Raw genomic sequence first — 7,501 nt, 5'->3', positions numbered from 1 at the left:
TTTCTGTTTCCAAGTAATTATTATAGCACTGAGGAATTTTTTCTTTTAGCAGGAACTAAGACTAAGCTATGATTAAGATTAGCAGTAAGTGGAGATTATGAGTTTATAACAAAAAATGTCACTTAATAATTAAATCAAGTTTACAGTAAGTATATGACCTTGGCAGTCACATAATTCATACTGGAATCAAAATTAGGAACACTACTTACCAGAGTCATCAAATATGGGAGGACACCCAATGTCAACAAATGGAGACTTTCCTAACTCATGTTTTTGTTCCTGCTGATTCTTCCCTGAACTCATCCAACTTATTCACAACTCTATTCTCTCTGCTTCATGTAACATATTCCCCATTTAGTTCAAACCAATTGGTTTTTGCTTCCTCCAAACCTTGAAAAGTCTCACTCCTACTTCTCAGCATATGTAAATCCTCTTTTGTTCTACTGAGCTTTACACCCACATGTCCCCAGTTTTATGATATTCAAGTGACAAACACATATTCCATTGTCATATGTTTATTCCAAATTTTCAACCTTAGTAAGACTTGCAATAGCTCAAGTATTCATTATCTATGAACCAGACATTGTGCTAAGCATTAGGGATCCATAGAAACAGAAAGGACAGGCTTAAGTCAGAGGGGGCAACAGAAAGCAGCACAGTTTAGTATATAAGAGGGTCTTTCTCTCAAACTCTCATACTCAGATGGCCCTGATGGATAAGTCCAGTAAGCTTTTGACTTAGTGGCACACAATAGTCTCCTCCAATTACTTTCTAGAGCATCTGCAGGACTTTTATGTTCTTATTAGGCTCATGAGATCTAGATAAAACCATGCACCAACAAACCCAGACAACTCTTCATACACCAAAAGAATTCTGCCTCCTCTGTAGAGGAACTGTGGAACCTGTCAGGTTTCAGTCAAACCTCCAAGCACAGTAAGCCTAAGGCAGTGGCTAGATAGATGTCTAATAAGAGCCAGGCTGCTTACCTTATAATTTTCTTCTGTTCTACATCTTTCCAAAAGCAGGAGACAGCTACCACCGTCAGATTCTTTCTTTGGATAGCTACTGTATAGCTTCCGATTTCTGACTTCTCACCTTACCAATAATTACTGTTTCTCCTCTTCAGTCAGTCAATTGGCACTTATTAAATGCCCAGAATGTGCCCGGTACTACTGAGGAGACAAAGAAAGATAAAAGACACTTCCAGCTCTCAGTGAGTTCCCAGTCTAAAGGGGAGGACAATGTGGAAATAACTATGTACAAACAAGATATATGCAGAATAAATTGGAGATAATCAACAAAGGGACCTTCCATTATGCTGTCATAGCTCTTCAGGACTACTCAATGAGATAATGGAGGTAGATTTAAGCAAAATATCATACTGAAATGCCTAAACACATAATAAAATTATATTCATAAGGTTTCCACAAAGAGTAAGAAGAAAATATTTCCCTCATAATCATCAGGCCCCAGATCCATCAACTCTTATAGGTTAAAAAAATAATAAGTAATGTCTTAAAGAGGAACAACAAAGAGCTAGAAACTGGACACACAGTTGTAGTTTCATCTGGGCCCAAATGATGAGGTCACTGTAAAACAATGAAAAGTCCCTAACAGATATTTTTTTTCCTTGAGTTGAAACTACTTAAAATGGAGAGATGTATAGTTACAAAGTAAAGTACATTGAGTCTTTGTTCTAGAGAGTAAACGAACAAAACATGACTTAATAGGAAGAACACTGAATTTTGGATCAGTGCCTAAGGTTCAAAATAAGGTTCAAATTGAAGTTCAGCCATTTAGTAAATAAATGATTTAGTAAATAAATTATGTTGAGTAATAGATTTCAGCTTATGGGTACCTGAGGAAGCTCAGTGTAGTGAATATAGTGGTGTATTTGGAGTAAGAAAGACCTGACTTCACTTTCTCTCTAATATTTGTGCCAGCTGGGTGACCCCGGAAAAATTACTTAGCTCCTTCTGCCTCAGTTTTGTCATCTGTAAAATAGTCTTGGATTAGATTTCCTTCAGGGTTTGCTTCAGCATTAAATCTATGATCTCTAAGGTCCTTTCAAAGTATAAAATCTTATAGATTCTATGATGGAATCATTTAAGGTTTGGGCAAGTATAACAGGAGTTCATAAAACTTCCCCTAATGGGAGGTTTTTTTTTTTCAGTACAACATTTAGTTCCTAGGATCAGGGGCTGGAGAATTATTAAACAAAAATAAAAGCTGGTTATTTGAAAAGACTAACAAAATCAATAAACCCGATTAAAAGGAAAAGGGAAGAAAATCAAATTACCAAAATAAAAACTAAACAAGGTAGATTCACAATAAAGGGATGAAATAAAAAGAATTACTAGAACCTACTTAATATAATTCTATACCAGCAAAACTGAGAATCAGATTTATAGAATATGATCTATAAAAAGATAAATATTCAAATTAACACAAAGCAAAATAGAACTTTGCCCAATATCAGTACATGAAATTAAATTTGCTATAAAGAATTTCTGAAATTGAAAGAACACAAGACTTTGTCCAGTTGGATAAGAATTTTAATTCTCTCAGATACTTAATGAAGAAATAATGCTTGTACTAGATAAATTATTCCCAAAAATTGAAAAAGAAGTTAGTACACCAAAATCTTTTATATGAGAAAAATAATCTCAATACTTAAATTGAGGGAAGATGTAATAGGAGTTGGATGGATAGATAAATGGATAGATAGAAAGACACAGATACAGACAGATATATATATATATATATATATTTATGTATTTATGTTTGTGTGTATATTGAGAGAGCATGTGAACTCAGATTTCTCTGATTCCAGATATATATATATATAAAATCTATTGTCTGTCTATATATTTGTATGTATCTAGATATGTATGCACATCTATCTATGTATACATATATGTATAATACAAATATATCTGTGTATTTGAATATTATTAATAAATACTTAGAAATATTCAAATAAAATTCTAGTAAAATATTATAGAATTATATAAAAATGTTCACTTCATACAAATTTGGTTTTATACCGGAGATAAGAGGATGATTTGACATTAAGAAAAAAAATATCATTTTCAGGAATTTTAATATAAATGCCACATTTTGTTACATCTATTAATGCCAACAGGAGGCATTTTTTTCTTTTGGTTATGTGATTAATTATGTTAATTTTACCTAATGTTGGATAGTCCTAGACTCTTTAGCCCACTTGCATTAGTGAAAAATTTTGGTTACATTCAAATAGTCTCTTTTTAGATATTTATTTAAATTTTATATCAATAGTCATCAGTGATATTTATCTAATAATTATCTTTCTCTGTTTTGTCACTCACTTGTTAAGGGCATCAAGAAAGTATTTTTTTTCTTATAATGATTGGTAGCATGTATCTTTTTGAAATTATATTTTTTCTAACAGAGTATCTGCTTTTTCATCACTTTACATATTCTTTTTTTCATTTAATAGGTTTTTTCCCAATTACACATAAAGATAGTTTTCAACATTAATTTTTTATAAGATTTTGAGTTCCAAAATTTTCTTCCTCCATCCCTTACCTCCCCCTCCCCCAAGACAGCAAGCAATATGATATAATACTTGTGCAATCATGTTAAACACATTTCCACATTGGTCATGTTTTGAAAGAAGAATCAGAACAAAAGGGAAAAATCACAAGGAAGAAATAAACAAACAAACAAAAAGTGAAAATAGTATGCTTCAATCTGCCTTCAGACTTCATAGTTCTTTCCATGGATGTGGATAGCATTTTTCATCAAGAGTCTTTTCGAATTTTCTTGGATCATTGTAATGCTGAGGAGAGCTAAGTCTATCAAAGTTGGTCATCACACAATGTTGCTGTAACTGTGTACAATGTTATCCTGGTTCTATTCACTTCACTCAGCATCAGTTCATGACGTTCTTTTCAGGTTTTTCTGAAATCCACCTTCTCATCATTTCATATGAAGCAATAGTATTTCATAACTTTCATGGTATACCATAACTTGTTCAACCATTCCCCAATTGATGAGCATACCCTCAATTTCCAATTCTTTGCCACCACAAAAAGAGCTGCTATAAATATTTTTGTACATGCAGATCCTTTTCCCTTTTTTATGATCTCTTTGGGATATAGACGTAGTAATGATTTTGCTAGATCACAGGGTATGCACAATTTGATAGCCTTTTGGGCATAGTTCCAAATTGTTCTCCAGAATGGTTGGATAAGTACACAACTCCACCAACAATGCATTAGTGTTACAATTTTCCACATATTCTCCAGTATTTATTGTTTTCCTGTTTTGTCATGTTAATCAATCAGATAGGTGTGATGTGGTATCTCAGAATTGTTTTAATTTACATTTCTCTAACCAATAATGATTTTTCTTAAAACTACAGATAGCTTTAATTTCTTCATTTGAAAACTACCTGTTCATGTCTTTTGACCATTTTTTCAATTTGGAAATGACGCTTTCTAAATTCTAAGAAAGTCATTGGGACCAGGAACTTTTCCTCCTCTTTTCTTAATAATTCATAGCTTGTTTCCTTTTTTTACCTTTTTTCTGAGATTGGATTCTTTATGATCTCCATTTCTTATATTGCTACTGTGAGTATTACATATTTGCACATAGTCAAATATTTTCATTTAATCTTCAGTTTTGCTGGGTAATAATAATGTATTTAGTTCATAATAAGAATAGTTGAATCATAGATTTACACCTGGAAATTACATTGAAGATCACCCATTTTAGCATGTCTTAGCTTAGGATGAAGTATTTTATTACACACACACACACACACACACACACACACACATACACAGTAAGTATTTCAATATAAATTATTTCCTTTATAAATCTATATATCTTATTTTAGCCATTTAATTTTTTTTCTTCTGAGTAGGGGCCCATAATTTTAAACATACTTTCAAAAGCTTCCATCACACACAAAAAGGAGGGGTTAAGAATATTAATCTAGCTGAAATGCCTCTTTTCACAGATGAAGGCTAAGAGGTTGAAGTCACATAGGTAATAAGTAGAAGAGCTGGGAGTTGAGCTTAAGTGCTTTGACTACAGATCAAATTCATTTTTTTTACCTTTTCTCTGTTGTGAATTCACCTTGTTAAGCATTTGAATTTGGTAATTTGATTTTTCTCATGTTATATTTTTTCACCAAAAGTATGCTTTTTCAGTTTTTTTCTTTTGCTTTAATTGGGATTTTTTCAGAACTATGTTTCTACTATGGATTAAAATTTAAGATAAGTTAATTTATATATAAAGACTACAGAGACAGCATGGATAGGAGACTGAGTGACATTAGGTAGATGTATGGAGGTTGGATTTGCGCATGACAGAAACCAGTTTACTCATGTTCTGAAAGTTGGCTTTCTCTCTCACTCATGACTTCAAAGTGAAAGGGTCTCCCACAGAAAGTACACTCTCTTGAGGAGTGAGGTTTCAGATACAGTCCAACAAATTTCCAAGCATCCAGCAGGAAATAGTTCATCATCTATGGAGTGTGGTGAAGGGTCAGCATAATGCAGAGGAGCTCTTCTCCCTGGAGAAGTGTACAGTAGTTGATGGCTTGGGTATACATATTCTGTTTGCTCATGAGTTCATCACAAACCTCTGTATTTTTAGCAGCACCTGCCACCCAGACTGGAATGATGAAACTGGGGCAGTGAACCACTGGAAGCCCAGCATCCATTAGCATCTCTGTCATAAGTTTGACATTCTGCTGGTACTTCTGCTGAAGGGCTTGACCTACAGAGCTTTTCAAGATGTGGATTGATTTGAAAAGTGCTAGCGAGAAGCATGGAGGATAGGAAAGTTATGAAAATTAAGCCAGCAGCATAAGATCATACAATGTCTATTAAAGAACTCATACTTGAGATGTAGCCCCCAACATAACCAAAGGTTTTGCCAAGGGTTCCAGAAATGATATCCATTTTGGGCATTATTTCACCTCAGTCATCTATCCAACCTCCACAAGCACCATATAATTCCATGGCATGGACGTCATCCACAAAGGTAATTGCCCTATACTTATGGGATATATCACACAGTTCTTCCAATGGAAATACAGCTCCATCCATTGAGTGAACAATAAATACAACAATCTCAGGGACCAGTGGGTCTAATTATTTAGCAGCCCTTTGAGGTGCCTTATGTCATTATGGTGAAATATATACTTTAGCACTTTACTATTACTAATTCCTTGGATCATGGAGGCATGGTTCCCAGAATCAGAATAAATTTCACATCCTGGTATCATCTTAGTCAAAGTGAAGAGGGTGCAGTCATTAGCAACACAGCAAGACAAAAATAGTGATGTTACATCTTTCCTGTGGAGGTCAGCCAATTCTTGTTCTAGATCAACATGAAACTTATTAGTTCCAGAAATATTTATAGTACCACCTGTTCCAGCATCATGTTGTTTTAATGTCTCCATGACTGCCCCACACACCCAAGGATGATGACTCATCCCTAGGTAGCCATTGCTAAATCAGACAGATACCTGTTTTTAGTAACAAAAGAATCTGTGTAGTAATCTGCCATTGGGATTTTTTTTTCTGCCAAAGACAAAGTATATTAGAACATCAGTCATATTGGGCAGACTCTTAAGGAGCCTGAATGTTAGTGAGTTATTGGCTAGATTTTTAGAATCTGAGCAGTGGCTAGATTATAAGAATCTAAGCACCTTAATGGAGACAAGATGGGTATACAAATACAGAAAGACTCTGGGAGTGATCTGGTAGTGGCCAAGTAGTCTATGAGATAATAGAATTCCAGGGACCTGGACCACCTAGCCTAGGGAGAATGAAGCCTAGATAGGATTAAGAGAGGGAAGTGGCCTGAGGCCATAGGGTGGTAAAACAATGGAGGGCTAGGCTAGGTTAAGGGTAACAGAATTGGGAGATTGGGTATAGCCACAATGAAAGGCCAGTTGATGGGATTATAGTCTCAGGCAAAAGCCAGAGATTTGGCCAAGTGGGAAAGTCCAAGGTTTTTCCTTGGTGGGGTCTAGCTCCCATCCTCATCATTCGCCCCTCAAACAAATGGGACCCAAATTATTTTGGGGTAAGAGGTGAAGGTCTCAGCTTCTGAAACTGATTCCTACTGGCAAGGGGCATAGAGCTGTCCCTGTCTTGAGGGGGTCCTAAAGAGGAGGTTGACTGGTACTGAGCACAGGCTGCATCCAGGGAATGATGGGGGGATATTGGCTGGTACTCGCTGTTACCAACTGCAGGTGAATGGCCTGTAGTCTGGAAGACACAAATCTGACATAAAAGACTGTAGGGCCCAGATATAAAGCAGGGACTAGATTTAGGGCCCAAATAAAAGAGCATAAAACATCCTTAGCTCTGTTTGGATTCAGATAATTCAATTTTCTAACCATGCAGTATCAAATTCACCTCATAGCCAGACTCAGGAATAGCCAGGTGGGTAACATTTATTTTCAAAGGAACATAATGGGGAAACCAAGCCAGGG

General features: G+C 35.2%; 1 pseudogene; it reads right to left on the bottom strand.

Annotated features, from left to right (window-relative positions):
• Positions 1 to 5,325: 5,325 nt before the first annotated feature.
• Positions 5,326 to 6,567, bottom strand: LOC114051313 (annotated as a pseudogene).
• Positions 6,568 to 7,501: the final 934 nt, after the last annotated feature.

This window comes from Vombatus ursinus, unplaced genomic scaffold (assembly GCF_900497805.2).
Source record: "Vombatus ursinus unplaced genomic scaffold, bare-nosed wombat genome assembly UNPS02014802.1, whole genome shotgun sequence".
NCBI lineage: Eukaryota > Metazoa > Chordata > Mammalia > Diprotodontia > Vombatidae > Vombatus > Vombatus ursinus.
The sequence above is the reverse complement of the archived record's forward strand: the minus strand, read 5'-3'. Positions and strand labels throughout refer to the sequence as shown.